This window comes from Eschrichtius robustus, chromosome 15 (genome assembly GCF_028021215.1).
Source record: "Eschrichtius robustus isolate mEscRob2 chromosome 15, mEscRob2.pri, whole genome shotgun sequence".
In the NCBI taxonomy this organism is placed as follows: domain Eukaryota; kingdom Metazoa; phylum Chordata; class Mammalia; order Artiodactyla; family Eschrichtiidae; genus Eschrichtius; species Eschrichtius robustus.
Genome location: NC_090838.1, coordinates 32,393,914 through 32,411,126, shown reverse-complemented (window position 1 = coordinate 32,411,126; position 17,213 = coordinate 32,393,914). Strand labels below are relative to the sequence as shown.

The following is a 17,213-nucleotide window of genomic DNA, read 5'->3' as shown; positions in this document are numbered from 1 at the left end:
TATAGTAAAAGTAATTTTAATGAACAAGAAAGATAAAGTCTAATGCTGTAACAGCACTTCTCTCTGGAAAGAAAGAGAAAGGAATAAAACAGTGGGATGGAAGTATAGAGATGTAGCTATATTGTAACATTTTGTTTCTAAGGAAGGAAGGGAAGATGGGAAGGGAATAATAATAACAATAATATGGCAAAATAGCAAGTCTTCAATCTGGGTAGTTGATACATGAGTGTCAATTATGTTTTTCCACAGTTTTCTTATGTATTTAAACTATTTTTTTTTTAATTTAAAAATGGACAGCTCACCAGCAAAAGGACTTCACCCCCTCTGCTGTAGTGCCTACTCACTTCTTGGGTTTCTTAATGGCCAAGGCACAAATAGGCACATCCGTGGATTAAATACTTACACCCATCTCTTCTCATCCCCATACAAGCTATTTTTCCTCACTGTTGTAATATACATGCATCACCTTTGGTTTCTGCGGAGGATACTAGCCCCAGGAGACAGGATAAGAAGGAAAAGGGGGGAAAACATGAAACCAAACCCTTGTAAGACAGAAAGAAACACTCGCTCGGTTACAGCCCACTCTGGAACGCTCTGCGTTTCTGTCATCTCAGGCACTCCGAGTCATTCTGAGCATCTCCTCCAGATACAAGTCACTCGGCCAGCCAACAGGAGCAACAATTACTGCTGCCTTAAAAGACTGGTTGATTTCTCCAGCGTCTATTTGCCTGCAGTTCTGGCTCTCTGACAAATCAAGTCAGATCAATTTGTACCCTAAAGAGTAAGTGGGAGGATGTGATTATTTTCTGGTTCAATAGAAAAACATTTCATTTCAAAAGGCTGCTGCATAGCATTTCTTCTGGGATTCACTAGGAAGGGCTCAGGTCTGTAGAGAGTAAATGATGGGTTCTCAGGAGGACAGCTCGGTTTTGCTTCCCACCTAAGCTTTGGGAACAGAGGCAGGATGTGGGGTTGAGCAGAAAGCATGCTCCACCGAGAGGAAGGCTCTGTATAGCCCATTGTCTTAGTTCAGGCTGCTGTAACAAAATACTATAGACTGGATGGCTTATCAACAACAGAAACTCATTTCTTGCAGTTCTAGAGGCTGGAGGTCTGAGGTCAGGGCCCTGGTAAGGGTCCTCTTCCAGGTTGCAAGTAGCTGACATCTCTTTCTATCCTCACATGGCAGAAAAGAGAGCTAGCTAGCTCTCCGGCCTCTTCTTATAAGGGCACTAATCTCATTCATGAGGGCTCTACCATCATGACCTAATTACCTCCCAAAGGCCCCACTTTCAACTACCATCACATTGGGATTAGGGTTTCAACATATGAATTTTGGAAGGACACAAACATTCAGTCTGTTGCGCCCGTGTTTAAGGGATATTTTCTTTGTCTCATTAGGCGCAGTGAGTCTTCTAAGAGTTAGAAAACATGCTAAAGATTCTGGAGGATTGAAATATAATTCTACAGGCAGCCACGTCAAGATCTAGAAAATTACCCCTGAAATGGAACAACAACAACGACCACAACAAAAACCCAGAAAGATCTGAAGAACAAGAGGAAAACAGAGGTGGGAAAACATTAGAAGCAGTTTGGTCCTTGACATTCAGATGCCCTTTACTTGCCTGCTAACAGATCTGTTGGTTGCGACACAGCACTGGGGGTTGGTTCTGGGTTCCCGTGACTGAGGGCTTTCCCTGTGGGCTCTGCCTTCTCAGCGGTTACCCGACACTTGAACTCAATCTTTAGGGTTAGACTCAACCCTCACTCCTGCACATTTTCCATTCCCTCACCCCACAGACATTTACAGTTGACACAAAGGAGTTGGAATAATGTAGGGGAAACACTGCAGCTTTGGAGGCAGGCTGCATGGGTTCAGTTCTCCGCTCTGTGGTTTATTAGTCGTAAGACCTTGACAAACAACTTATGCTTCAGCTTCCTCATCTGTATCACAACAGTAACAGTGCCTTCCTCAAAGGGTTGTTGTTAAAGGACATGGTGGGTATGAAGCTCCTAGCACAGTACCTGGTGTGGATCAAGCGCTCCACAGATGTTCACTATGATTACTGTTGTTGTTGTCTACCGCTTTGGCTATGTGATGCTCTTTGGTTTCCTATGAAGGACTTGGAGATTTTAAATCCAAATTTTTGTGGGAATATGTTTGTTACATGAGCATCAGATATATCCATGTTAGTGGGGCTCTAAACTTAGAGGTACCGTCAAGGCTGCCTCTGAGTCATTCCGGTCTATCATGGAATTGTCATCCTTCCTTACAGTGATCTCCATGGCAATCAGATATTTACTCTTGCTCCCCATCTCTACAACACTCTATGTGAGATAAGTTTATTCAGGAGCACCATCGTGTAGCAATGGACACGAAGACTGAAGGCAAGAGTTCTGGTTCTTTCTGTGGCGATAACCAGTGGTCTGTGAGCAATTTGTTGACCATCTCTGCCTTTCAGTTTCCTCATCGGTAGACTGAGGGTCATTTTTCATGCTCTATTTACTTCATCAGGTTATGAAAAACTGAAAAAATGAATGTGAAGGTATGTTGACTTGTAAAAAGTAAGGAGGAAATGCAAGAGCCCACGGCTGGCTGGTTATCTTTATTCTGACATTTGCAAGTCCTTGAATGCATGAACCCAACCGTCCAACATAGTAACATAGAAGGCAAGAAGTACATCTACATGATACTGCTTTCACCTGCCTCATACTGTAACAACAAGGGGCTTCATAAATATTGTTGGTAATGGTGGATCCCCAAGTAAAGTTTAAAACTTTTCAATATAAACTATAATTTCTATCTGTAAACTGTTCGTTGCTGCCACACATTACATAAACTTGGCAAATTAAAAGCCTTCCTTCCTTAAATTAGAAACTGATCATGCACAGTTTCTGCTTGGTTCATATATCGCATTTATGTCTGATTTTAAAGTCTAATTTTCATAAAGGATTGCTAAAGGAGAAATAAATTTTTAGCTTGTTTTCTTTTTATTTTCAAAACACAATTGTCATGTAAAGGATTAACCAACTTTGTGTTCTCTGGCTATATTTTGAAAGTCTCTCGAACTGTCGCCAAGCCCATTAAAACTTTGTTTGTAATGGGAAATGGCTGCCACTTACGAACATTTTCTTTGTGTTTCTGTTAAGACTGCGCTAACACCTACTGTTACCATTATCTGCCGCACAGTCCCAACAGAAATGATGCTTACAAAGTAAATTGTAAGTAGTTTATTTGCAACAAGCATTTCCCGCTGCTAAAGACTTATGAACACCCTGCTTCACATCCTTGAGCAATTTGGAGGTGATTAATCACCACTCCTGCTTAGAGTATGCAAATATAGGCAACTAGGGGAAATGCATTTATTGATATTAATGGGATTTATTTCAGATGTTTTTAAAGTGTTCTGTCTCCCTAGTTATGGTGAGACTAGAACTCTCAGACCCTTTTGTTCCAGGGAAATTACTTTGTCCTTATCTTCATGCCTTTGTTCATACTGTTTCCCCAGGCTGGATGCCTCCACTCCTCCATTATTTCTATATCTGTCAAAATCCTTTCATACGCCACCTATTCTGTGATGCCTCCTTCCCCCCGCCCAACCCCAATCCAACTCCCCCTGCCCTAAGCTCTCAGAGCCATGTGCTTGTATCTCTGCATGACATTTATTCTGTTCAGCTTTTTTAATTCTTCATCTCATATAGGATTTTATGTTTCTTGAAGGACTGTGACCCATGTACTTCAGATTTTTCTCTCTCTCTCTCAATACACATGCATATACAGCACCTACATGATGCTTTGCACATAGTAAACACACAATAAATAATAATTTACAGATCAGACCAGCTGTAATGTACTCATTCAATAAGCATCTACTAAGTACTTCCTATGTAATAAGTTCTTCCTGGCTTGTGCTAAACTCTGAAATTGGAAGGGGATAACAAGGATAAGTAAGACATGGTCTAATGAAGGAGACGGCCATGCCAATAAAAATGACAACACATTGTGATAAATTCCCTGATAAAAATATGCAAAATAATATGGATGCACAAGAGAGGGAGAGACCAACTCCACCAGGGGGAGTCCAGACAGGTTTCACAGAAAAGGCAAGCTTTGAACTTCAGCTGAAAGGATGAGAGGAATTCACCAGGTGACAGGGGTGTGGTGGGTGTGAAAGGCATTAGAAGAAAAGGGAATCACTTGTGAAAAAGTCATGGAGGTGTGAAAAGAATGATGGTGGGGCAAGGGGGGTGGGGTCATGTGATTGGAGCCTTGGGCAGGTAGAGGTGAATGTGGGGTGACAGGCTAGAGAGATGGAGCCAGGTTGTGAAACATGCCAGGCTAAGGCGCTTCTCCTTGACCCAGCAGGCAGGAGACCTGTGTCAGGTTTTGCAGCGGGAGAGAAAGTGGATCAGACCTGGGTTTTAGAATGATCATGCTGATGGCCGGCTGCTCAACTGACCATCCCTTTTGGCCCTTGTTTCCGTTTCCTGCCCCTGGCACTGGTGTTTCACTGTGCTCTGGGGAATTTAGAGCAAATGAGGGTGAGTTCCCAGGAACTGTTCATTCCCTTTAACGCTTCAGTCCAAAGCAGTCACATTCTCAGAATATAACTTTACTTTTGCATACTTTCACGTAGGCAATCACAATAAAATAAAAGTTGCTAATTAGCGTTGGTCTTAAAGACTAACAACATTTAATTTCTCCCCCCTTCACCACGAAATGGTGTTGCCTTCGTAAGGAGTCAGAGAAGAAGGGAATGGGGCAAGTGAAATACATGAATAAAGCAATCACAGTAGTTTAATTAAGTGAAACTCTGCCAGCTGCTGTGAATGTGACCCCACAGCCTTATTTTGTTTATATTTCAAGTCATCCTTTCCAAAGAAAGAGAAGAAACGTGCCTAGTAAGAATCGTCCTACACTGCCCCACTCCGCCCCATACACACACCCACACACACGCTGTTAGGCAAACTAGATCTAAATGGAATCATTTCTCAGACCAACAACAGTGAGAGGCAGCGGGAGCAGTTGGCAGTGACCCTCTGAGCCTTGCTAACAGCACCTAAAGTGCTTCAGGATCCTGCAGGGAGTGGAAATATCCTAAAGCTTCCAAAAAAACAGGAAAGAAGCAGTGGGGGATGAAGGATGCTCTAATTCGCAATTGGTTCCGTCGCTTGGCTAGTCTTAAAGAGCAGGGAGGGGGCTCACTATGAGCTGAGAACCCTAATTTCCTAAATACCATGCTCTGATTTTCAGGACCATAACCTTTAGCAGCCCAGAATGCAAAGATCTCATTCCAAACAGCCAGTTTCCTTCTTCCAGTCCTCTGAGGGAAAACAATAATCCTGTTCATTTTAACTGTTGACTTATCTCTAGCCAGTGAGAGCAACAGTTCAAGTTTGGACTTGAAGGTCAGACCTCCCAGGTTCTGATCTTTAATCCACAACTTTCTGTGTTATTTGGGGCAAATTACTTACCCTCTCTAGGCCTTGAGTCTCTCATCTGTAAATGGAAATAAAGAAAGCACCCACCCCAAAAGTTACTGTGGGGACGAAGTAATATAATGGATGTTGTCTGACACCAAATAAGGACCTTATAAATGTTCGCATCATCAGCAAGTGTCAACCGAAACTTATTACCTACTACTTCTTACCTAGTAATACTAATTAGTGTGAATTGGTTTATCAAGTTGCTTTAGAAATAGAACTGTAGAGTCTGGGTTGTTAAAAAAAAAGTCAAAGAACACAAAATCCAACCCTTCAGAGAAGGAAACTGAAGTTCAGTGATCGCTCCTTGAGCCCCTGACTCTTTAGTGGTCAATCTGGGACCAGAGCCCAGGGTCCCCCATTCTAGGTAAGTGCCCTTTCCACCATGTCATGCTTTGCTCTGTGAGAAAAGAAACTACAACCACAGAAGGTCACTGAGTACCTGAGAAGCTGGTAGTCATTATACACTCAGCTCCTTGATAGTGCTGAGCTTAGGGCTAGGGTGACCAGTTGTCTGAGTTTTCTCAAAACTGAGGTGGGGGAATTCCCAGTTGGTCCAGTGGTTAAGACTCCACGCTTCCAATGCAGGGGGCACAGGTTTGATCTCTGGTCAGGGAACTAAGCTCCTACATGCCGCGTGGCACGACCAATAATCCCACTACTGGGCATATACCCAGAGAAAACCATAATTCAAAAAAACACATGCATCCCAATGTTCATAGCAGCACTATTTACAATAGCCAAGATATGGAAGCAACCTAAATGTCCATCGACAGAGGAATGGATAAAGAAGATGTGGTACATATATACAATGGAATATTACTCAGCCATAAAAAGGAATGAAATTGGGTCATTTGTAGAGACATGCATGGACCTAGAGACGGTTATACAGAGTGAAGTAAATCAGAAAGAGAAAAGCAAATATCAGATAATAACGTGTATATGTGGAATCTAGAAAAATAGTATAGATGATCTTATTTGCAAGGCAGAAATAGAGACATAGACGTAGAGAACAAATGTATGGATACCAAGGGGGAAAGGGGTGGGGAGGGAGGAATTGGGAGACTGTGATGGACACATATACATTATTGATACTATGTATAAAATAGACAACTGATGGCAGCATGCTGTATAGCACAGGGAACTCACCTACTGCACTGTGGTAACCTATATGGCAGGGAAGTCCAAAAGGGAGGGGATATCTGTATGTGTATGGCTGATTCATTTTGTTGTGCAGTGGAGGCTAACACAACATTGTAAAGCAACCATACTCCAATAAATATTAAATAAATAAATAAATAAAACTAAAACAAAAACAAAAACAACAGCAACAACAAAAACGAAGGGGGTTCCTGGGACATAGTACTTTCAGTTCTAAAGCCAGGACAGTGGCAGGCAAATTGGGCAGTTGGTCACCATACTTAAGGCAGACTCTTGGTAAGTATTTATGGAACAGGTGAATGAACGTCTCCTCAGGACCAGTTAAGTTCTCTGTATGAAGGTGCTGGCTTATGCTGGGTCAGGGAGACATGCCAGAAAAACAGAAAGGGGAGAGGTGGTTTGGCCCCTTGTGTCAACAATGAGAAGTCTGGCCAGAAAACTGTATCTTCTTGGTTAAAAGGAAAGCCTCTCAAAATGGATCCTTTGTGAGAAAAGAAAAACTGAAAAGATGAACCATGATGGGCTTTGTCTAAAAGAAAAAAGCAGAAGGTTAGCCAATAAAACACAGCCACAGCCAGAGGGGCTGGCTGGCTCTGGTTCATTTTTTCTTGAGGCCCCCTCCTAGCTGAGGACTGGGAACTAGGCTAGGGCTCTCCCTGAATATGGAGAGGGACACCTGCACTGCTGCAGGGCAGGGACATGCCACGCAGGCACCCCCAACGGCTGCACGGCACAAGAGACGCTAGTAGAAAAGCAAGCTTCAAACCTGGAGAACTAACACTGTTTGAGAGATAGAAACGGAAGGACAGAAGAAAAAACACAGCCAGCCAGCCGGTTTCAGAATAATTAAAGGATTCTTATACTGTGAGTCACAGGCAGCCTAGCGAGACAGTCAGGAAGTACAAAGCAATATTTCAGGGCCCAAGAATTTGCTGTGCATAAACAGCCATCACTGTCCCTCCAAAACAAAATGGTATTTCCCTAAAATCTAGTGCTGCATTAAACTGGTAAAACAAGTGCCTTCCCGCCACAATTTATGTAAAATTGCATATTAGCAAACATATGGTTTTGGTTCACTCGGTGAAAAAAACACTGAAACATGGAGAAGATATTTATTCCCTTTTTATTAATAATAGTTTACTGCACAAACTCCACCTGATGGTGAGAGGTAATAATCATGCCCACTGGTAATTTCTAATTCCTTTTTGGAAAGTTTCCACTTCCACCAAACACTCCTCAGCTGACCCTGGGAAAACGCAGCCCCCCTCCATACCTGAGCCTTGTCCTGGACATGGTGAATGAAAGAGCTCATTCCTGTTCTTCCATTCTATTCTATGACAATGGAATAATGGAAATATTTTGCCTATATTTTCAACACAGCATTGAGTCTCTGACCAGTCTTAGACTGCTCTTAGAACTTATTGTCTGTAACGGACCCAGGGAAAGATGAATGGGACAGGTGTCTTGAGCTCCTAGAAGCTGGGTTTAGGAGCCCAGCAGACAGACTTGCCAAAATTAACCAGACCAACCCTCCAAACACCAGACATATATAAAGGGGCAGAGAGGTTGCCATCCTCCTGGTCCTCATCCAGTAGCTTTACCTGTTTCTGTTGGCAATTCATGCGCAAGTTATTTTTGCAGCTGGACCAAGATTACTGAACCAGAAAGAATAAGGTTCATATGTCCCCATGATGAAATTTGGCAGGAAGTCTGGGATTTCCTTCCCCAACAGGGCTGTGGATCTGGATACCTTTGGCATAAAATCAACTAGCTAGGAATACACCTGTTATTCATTCCCACCCGCATCAATAGGGCACTTTTTCTGATCTGCCACTACTGCTTCTCCTGCTGCTTAACTAACTATGCTAAGCAGGGCAAAGTATAGGTAAAATTTAACAGTACATGGAGTCTGCCTGAGAGATTCTCTCCATTTCTCTTTCAACATGATTTTGGCTATGCCAGTTTCCCTCCTCCGGCTGCTTCAAGGTCAACAGGACACCACGACCTGGGCACCCCAGCTAGAACTGCCACGTCCATGGTATTATGCTCTAGCCCTTTCTAGAACCAGGAATTACCTCTCTCTGTCCTATTTTCAGGGTCTTTATGGCCACCAAGCTAATGAATCTTAGTTAATTTAGATGCTAGTAAAGGATTCTGGTATATTTGCACTTTAAGTCCTTCACGTTTGTAAAACAAAGAAGTTACATAATAGTAGAACGAATGTCTCATCCAAAATGCTCTTCTAAAAGTAGCAGAACTGGGATTCAAAGTGGTCTGACTCAATAGAGACACAGATGTAGAGAACAAACGTATGGACACCAAGGGGGGAAAGTGGCGGGGAGGGGGATGGTGGTGGGATGAATTGGGAGGTTGGGATTGACATATATACACTAATATGTATAAAATAGATAACTAATAAGAACCTGCTGTATAAAAAATAAATTAAATTAAATTAAACAAAGTGGTCTAAGTATAGTTCTCCCACCATTGTAAATAGAGATGGAGCCACACTCAAAGATACTTTTCTTAAGATGTGTTAGCTCTTTTTGATCTGATGTCCTCAGTCTTTCTCTAATAATGCCTTATTTTGAGGGATACAATTGAGCAAGAAAGATTTGGTAACTCTTTGAAACTTTCTCCGGTAGAACGCTGCTCTCTGACGGAGAACCATGATGTAAAATAGTACACGACTTCAATTGCCTTTATCCTGAGGGTCAGTCACTATACTGTGACAACTCTGAACAAGAATCATCTTCCATATCTGCTTGTTTATACTACTCTAGATCACATCCAAAGAAACAAACAAGCCTAAGGACTTTTGAGGACATTTCCTGTCAATTGAGCAGAACATTTCCCAGACGGTCAAATGAAGTTGAGAGATAGCAGGAAAATTTGAATAAATAATCATAGATAAATAATTCCTGGCTCCCTGAGCCATGATGCTAGAACAGGATCATACTGCTTTCTCCCCAGCTCCTCAAGGCATTCTCTTAGCCCACAGAGTCCCAACAGCTAGATACCAGGCTGTTAATGTTGAAAATGCTGCCCTTTGTTAGTTAGGAAGAAGTTCTAGAAATTTAGCAAGTGCAGTTGCATGAAAGAGAAAGCAGAGTCCGTCTTAAGAGAGTTTGGGGAAATTTTATCAGTAAGCGTATTTCTTGGAGCAAGTTGTTTTAGTTTTCTTTTCCCCTCTATATACAAAGTCCTAATGAATTACTTCTTAAAAAGAGGAGTAGGAGAATGGGGTAAGTGATAGGGAAACATTCTGTAACTGTTTCTTTTGTCTTCGTCTATCTCCATTTCAGACTTTCTTCACTTCTCTTTCATTAACAATAGTTAATTTGGTAGTTATTTTATAAACCTAAAAAAGTCTTCGAATATTTCTTATAATATCTCCTTCAATGATTATGCAAAATATGAAAATGCTGCATAAACTGTTCAGAAGTCATGGCAAGGAGAGAATCCAGTTGGTATCAGGATTCATTATAAACTAAAAGGCAAGAGAACAAGAGCTTAGGATAAAAATGGGGGGGGGGGTGGAGAGTGTCAGTGGGTTGCTGTGGTCATGAGCAAGCAAAAGGTATAGTGATCAAAAGGTCAAGTGTAAGAGGAAGGTCAAGTGTAAGAGGAAGGAGTGAGTAGGTCCCATGGGTCAGGGCAGATAAGGTCAGGAGCCAAGAGGTCAAGTCCATCCAAGGAATGGCCCTAGGAAGTAGAGACCCTTCCAAGTGGGCCAAACTGGGTCAAAGGTTCCATCACTTTGTTTACAAATCCTGCCTATGTAGAAACCAGCCTGGGGGTGAATCCAATGAGCAGATGGATATTTCTTTTTTTTTTTTTTTTTTTTTAAAAATGGTTAAAAATTTATTTCAAATAGAGAAAAAAAGAAAATATACAATTTCCATTTGCTGCCATTTCCTATGTAGATGGATATTTCTGATAAAGAAGAAAAGGGAACAAGAATTAATGAACCCCAAAAGCATGCCAAACATTGGACATACCTGCTTGGTGTTCACCACACTTTGAGAGAGAATGTACGTCATGTTTTCGGGTTGCCTCTCACCTTTTGTGCATTTTGCTATGTTTGGGCAGTTCCCTGCCTTATGAGGTCTGCCTCCCTAAAGTCAAGTCAGAAAATTTGCTTCCCCAGAGACCTCAGCAGCTAGAACAAAGGCATGACGCCTATGATCTGCCACTAAGATGCTCCCAGGCAACAGTTTAATCAGAAAAGATGAACCAGAGGAAGGAGGCGATACCTGGGACCCATTTGCTGACAAGGGTGGTGGCAGAGGCATCCAGTCTTCTGGGGTACCAGTTGTTGTAAGAACAGTTCCTGGCCCAGAAGTATCAGTGCTGGCAGAGCTCCAGTAGAGTGTGCATTCCCGGCAGCCACTCTGGGCTCTGGGGGAAAGCAGGGTCAGCGGCTTCCTTATTGGGTCACTTCTGCAGCATAGTTTCAGGCCTTGACCCCAGAAGCTTAGCCTTAAGCCTGCTTCTCTAGCCTTGCCAACTGCTCTGTGAGCTACCCAATATCTTTTCTGCCTAATCAGCATGAGTCAGCTGCTGTTGTTCATAATTAAGAGCCCTGAGTGTTTAGAGATAAGTATTGCTACTATCCCTTCTTACTGAATGGAGGCCAGGATGGAAAGATGAGAAGAAACTAAAATAAAAGAAGAAAAGTTAAGTAACTTGGGGTTGACATATATACACTAATATGTATAAAATGGATAACTAGTAAGAACCTGCTGTATAAAAGAATAAATAAAATAAAATTCAAAAAAAAAAAAAAGTTAAGTAACTTGCCCAATGACATAAAGTTCAAAAGTAGCAGAGGCAGAATTTGAAGCCAGGACTGTCAGACTATAATAATGGTGGGGCTCCCCATTCATAACAGGAAAAAGATCAGGGAAAGAGCACTTCTGTGGGGTGGGATAGGGAACAGCTTGCATTTCTACAGATTCCAGATACCTTAGTAGTTGGGACACCTTTTTCTCTTTGCTTGCCTCAGTCACTTTTCTGACTTAACTGTGTGCCAATAAGCATATGGGCGATGCTAAAGATAAACCAGCACCACCAATTTCTATTGCTACCTTCAAATATTGCTGTTCACAGTTTGCAAGGGGTGGGACCACTGTCTGTGGATTGCTGAGGAGGTGGCCAACTGTTGGGGGTTTGTTTACCATTGCTTTTGATGAGTCACGGCGAGTTATGCATTATTCATAAACTGAAGGTTTGAAGAAAGTTCCCTTGTGCAATTTCTGCTCATTGGCTCCTCTAATCCAAGACTGAAACAAATAGCAGCACATAATGAAGTATATGACCCCACCTGCACTTTCTAATAGTGTGGACTAATACCCCAAGAACCAGAAAGACAGGCTGGAAGAGCAAGTTTTAATTCAGAGTCCTGCCATGTATATGAAAAAATGAAAACTGGGCATACTGATAGATACATAACAGATTGGAAATAATCTGTTGACACCTGAAAATGCCAATATCCTTTATTTTTTCTTTATTTTTATTTTAAATATTTATTTATTTATTTGGCTGCACCGGGTCTTAGCTGCAGCACGTGGGATCTAGTTCCCTGACCAGGGATCGAACCAGGGCCCCCTGCATTGGGAGCACAGAGTCTTAACCACTGGCCCACCAGGGAAGTCCCATGAAAATTCCAATATCCTTTAAGGTGAAAAAATAAAAATGAAAACTACCTCAAGCAAGTGCCAGGAGTTAGCGCAGTTCCAACCGAAATGTGAAATAGCAGAAATCTGTCTTAGAGCCCTCAAACTCCCACTCTTTCCTCCTTTATTCCTCTAATGGTTCCCTCAACTTTTCCACTCCTCAAATACCTAGATTAAATTCTCTCTCTCTCTCCAAACTCCATTCAACAACCCATTCATTCACCTTCAAACCAAGATACAAATGACTAATAGCAACTTAAAAAACTGCTCCTCCCCCAAAGCATTTACACTTAAACTCAGTCAAAACCTTAAGAACAGGGACTACATTTTGTAGTGGCCATCAGTCACTTGTAGTTGTCCCAAAATCCTTTTTTATATCTCATAATGAAAATAGTATTCTTTGATATGTATATAAAATTGATGTGTGTCAATTTGACTGGGTCACAGAGTGACCAGATATTTGGTTTAAACATTACTTCTGGGTGTGTCTGCCAGGGTGCTTCTGGTTGAGATTAGCATTTGAATTGGTGGATTGAATAAAGCCAATTGCCCTCCCCCTTGTGGGTGGGCCTTTTGAAGGCCTGAGTAGAGTAAAAGGCTGAGTGAGAAAGAATTCTTACCCTCTGCCTAATGGTGTTTGAGCTGGGACATTGGTCTTTAGCCTTCAGACTCAGACTGGAACTCTATCATTGGCTCTCCTGGGTCTCCAGCTTGCCGACTGCAGATCTTGGGACCTTTCAGCTTCCATATTCACATAGGATAATTCCTGATACATAGATAGATAGATAGATAGATGATAGATAGATAGATAGAACGATCTTATTGGTCTGTTCCTCTGGAGAAGCCAGACTAACATACATATGTATTCATTATAAAGTATTAGAAAAATAATAAATCCTGGGAATTCCCTGGTGGTCCAGTGGTTAGGACTCCATGATTTCGCTGCCAAAGGTGCGGGTTCGATCCCTGGTGGGGGAACTAAGATCCTGCAAGCGGCACGGTGCAGCCAAAATAAATAATGAATCCTTGTGGGCCTACCACCCAATCCAAGAAGTAAATTCCTACTGCTCTTCCCTTTTCTATTCTCCAGGTTCCTTCTCAGATGTCCAAAAATATTTTGAACACCTTCTTAACATTTTGATAGTTCTTCACTCTGTAGCTCCTGTCTTCTCAACAACAAATAAACAAATAAAAAACTGTATTTCCCAGTTCTTGTGCAGGATACCTAGGGTGATTGACATTCCACCAATCAGATGCACCTGTATTAGACTGATTCAAAACCGAGTTGTACAGGAAAGAGGCACGGCAAGAGGCATTCATATTTCTGGCATGGAATGGAACCAGCAGTGTGGTGGCTTCCGGATCATAGCAGATGCTGTAACTCCTTTGGAAGGTCGTTTTGGAATGTGGAAGAGCACACTGGGGTTATTCCTGGAAGCTTACCTAAAGTCTGTTTCTTCAACATTTGTAATGCTTCTTTAAGCTCTATATCCCCGAATAAATTCCTTTCTGCTTAAAGTAACCAGAGGAAATTCATTGATTACAAATAAAGAACTCTGACCAACACAAAAATTGGACTATAAGTGGTTGCAATCAACAGATTTCAAGGACATGGAACATTAGATTGACTTATCTGACCTATTTGGGCTTGGAATAAGTATTGGGATATCATTAAATGATGGGACACTTGTAACCCATGGTATGTGAGATGGTAAAATAGCAATGTAAATGACTATCTTTCTTCATTTGGAATCAAGTGTCTACTGAAGCCAGATTTTGGCTTCCCTTTTGATTGTTTTCCCACTTATTACGTGGGGCTAAGGAATATAAAAATAGGGGTTGGGATGGCTGCCTCTATTAGCTTCTGTGAGCTTTTAGAAATGAAGACAGGCTAAAGAATTTAAATTCTCATACTAATGTATTGTTAGAGAAACAGGGAGCTTTTAGGACTCCTCTAAAAGAATTTTTTATCTCTTTTTTTTTTTTTTTTTTAATTTTTTTTATTTATTTATGGCTGTGTTGGGTCTTCGTTTCTGTGCAAGGGCTTTCTCCAGTTGTGGCAAGCGGGGGCCACTCTTCATCGCGGTGCGCGGGCCTCTCACTATCGCGGCCTCTCTTGTTGCGGAGCACAGGCTCCAGACGCACAGGCTCAGTAATTGTGGCTCACGGGCCCAGTTGCTCCGCGGCATGTGGGATCTTTCCAGACCAGGGCTCGAACCCGTGTCCCCTGCATTGGCAGGCAGATTCTCAACCACTGCGCCACCAGGGAAGCCCAATTTTTTATCTCTTAAAGTCACAGGGCTGTCATGGCCAAATGCAAAGCAAACACAGAGTCAGATCTGGCCGGTTACTGAATTTCAATGTAGGTTGAATTCGTGTCCTCACTAGATGTCATATATGAAAGTCAGGGCATTATTTGGGAAAGGGGGCCACAAGAATTGGAATGAGGGCATTTGGGAGGATCCAGATGATTCTGAGTACGCTCAAACTCCACTGCACCTCTCTTACCAAAAGAAGCAGTCCTCTTCCCCTGTCTAAAGATGCTCATGTGGCCCTGCTTGAAGACCATATAGTGACCTCATCTGAGACAGTTATCGCCTACAGGAATTCCAGTTCTCCTGCCTTACACCTGTGATCCTTCATTCCCTGCAGACTTGTAACTAGCTCGAGATCTAGCATGTCCTTAGGGGCCAATTTAAAAAGTTCAAACGTGGAAGGAAAGGATTCACATGCCAAAAGAATTGCAAAATTTTGCTAAAATTAATATTGGCAAAAGCCTAGACAATATATTGGGTATTCTACCAGAAACATAATTTTATGGGCCAAATTATTAGCATGGATACACTAACCAGAGATTCTGCATTCATTCTCCTTAGCTTGAGCCAATTGTTAACTCGGTTGGTCAACTGAAACCCGGATTCCACCGTGGCCTAGCACTGAAGGAAGTTGAAATGCTATGACTCCAGAGACTTAAGGAGATAAAAATATTGGAATGGATTTATCATACACAATATCTAGCATATACTGAAACTAAGACTAGAGACACTCCCTTTTCTAAGGCATTGGAGAAAACATTGATGAAGAGAGAACCAGAATCCTTGAAGAGTGCTTTGTTGAATTTCTACTGTACTCTGGGGATGAAGGTGGGAGATACTGCTATTAAAATTAGTTCCCTGATTTCAGCACGGTTGATGGATGTCCAGAGGGGCAGACACTAAACAGTAGGATTTAAGTGCCAGAAACAGAGTAGATACAGTGATTATAATAGCAGAATGATTTGACTTCCAGGGATCTTTTGATGGTGGCTAACCGATCACGGTGTTTCTAAAACTGAACTAGATAGGCAGCCTATGAGGGATGTACTTGACCCGTAAAACTGAAAAATTTTCTAAGCCTGGTGAACCTCGACTTAAACCATCATACCTGACTTAAATCATCACTAGAGAATCTTGGCCTATTTTCTAATATCCAGACTCCCAATTCAGTGAATGAAAAGGAGAAACCCTGAGGAAGGACATTGTAAGAACCTATGAAAATCTTCCTCTATCCCTTCACCAAAAGTACCTGCATACATTTACCAACGTAACTGTGTACTATAGAAAGGGAAATATACCTTTCACAAATTATCGACATGGCTTTGGATTTGTGCTAACCCTTAAGGACCCAGAATGTCACTGTTCCCCCACACACGCGCAGAGCAGAGCCTTACCTATGGGGATCCAGTGACAAATGAAGTTTGAGTCCAAGTCCATCTCATGGTGGGAACAAAGTTTCTGTTAATCCAACCTCTGGTTATTTGCCCTAGTTCCTGAATTACAGTCTGAATGGATAAATCTGGTAAATAGCAGAATCCTCACATTGGCTTCCTGACCCAAAGTGAGCACTACTGTGACTGTCTCTTCCTAAGAAAATAGTAAACCAAAAGTAACGCTATATTTTTAAGAGAAGTCTGGACATGAGTTCTACCATCAAAAAAACCTAAAGGATGGTGATTTCTATTATGTCCTCATTTAACTCACATGCTTAACATGTGTAGTGACTAGATGGATCTTAGAGCATGATAGTGGATTATCAAAAGCTTAATCAGTAACCTCTGTTGCTACCACCCTACCTAAAGCTGTCTGTACTGAAGCAAACTGACAGCACTCTGGCCATCTAGTATGCAGTCGTTACGGCTACAAATGCTTTTCTCTCTATCACAATAAACCTAAAATACCAGAAGCAATTTGCTTTCACCCACAGGCAAAGAATCTCCATGTCCTGCCTTTGAGGTACACCAATTCTCTATGCTTCTTTTACATGTGAGAAAAAGGAACTTCTGTCTTGTATAAGTATTATTATTTCAGGTTTCCTATACTAAGAGCTAAACAAAACTCCTGACAACCTATGGTCACCGAATCTATGACAAAGGAGGCCAGAATATACAATGGAGAAGACAGCCTCTTCAATAAGTGGTGCTGGGAAAACTGGACAGCTACATGTAAAAGAATGAAATTAGAACACTCCCTAACACCATGCACAAAAATAAACTCAAAATGGATTAAAGACCTAAATGTAAGGCCAGACACTATAAAACTCTTCGAGGAAAACATAGGCAGAACACTCTATGACATAAATCACAGCAAGATACTTTTTGACCCACCTCTTAGAGAAATGGGAATAAAAACGAAAATAAACAAATGGGACCTAATGAAACTTAAAAGCTTTTGCACAGCAAAGGAAACCATAAACAAAATGAAAAGACAACCCTCAGAATGGGAGAAATATTTGCAAATGAACCAACTGACAAAGGATTAGTCTCCAAAATATACAAACAGCTCATGCAGCTCAATATCAAAAAAACAAACAACCCAACCAAAAAATGGGCAGAAGACCTAAATAGACATTTCT

The 17,213-nt window shown here is 41.7% G+C and overlaps 1 long non-coding RNA gene across 2 annotated transcripts in view; it reads right to left on the bottom strand.

Moving 5' to 3' along the window:
* Positions 1-17,213, bottom strand: part of LOC137777209 (uncharacterized) — a 133,319-nt gene that overhangs the window by 5,150 nt on the left and 110,956 nt on the right. The window contains exon 6 of one of the 2 annotated variants that reach the window (XR_011076461.1): positions 12,944-13,089. The exons of the other annotated variant lie outside the window; for it this stretch is intronic. This is a non-coding gene — a long non-coding RNA (uncharacterized lncRNA). The remainder of the gene's footprint in view (positions 1-12,943; positions 13,090-17,213) is intronic. 2 annotated transcript variants of the gene reach the window in all.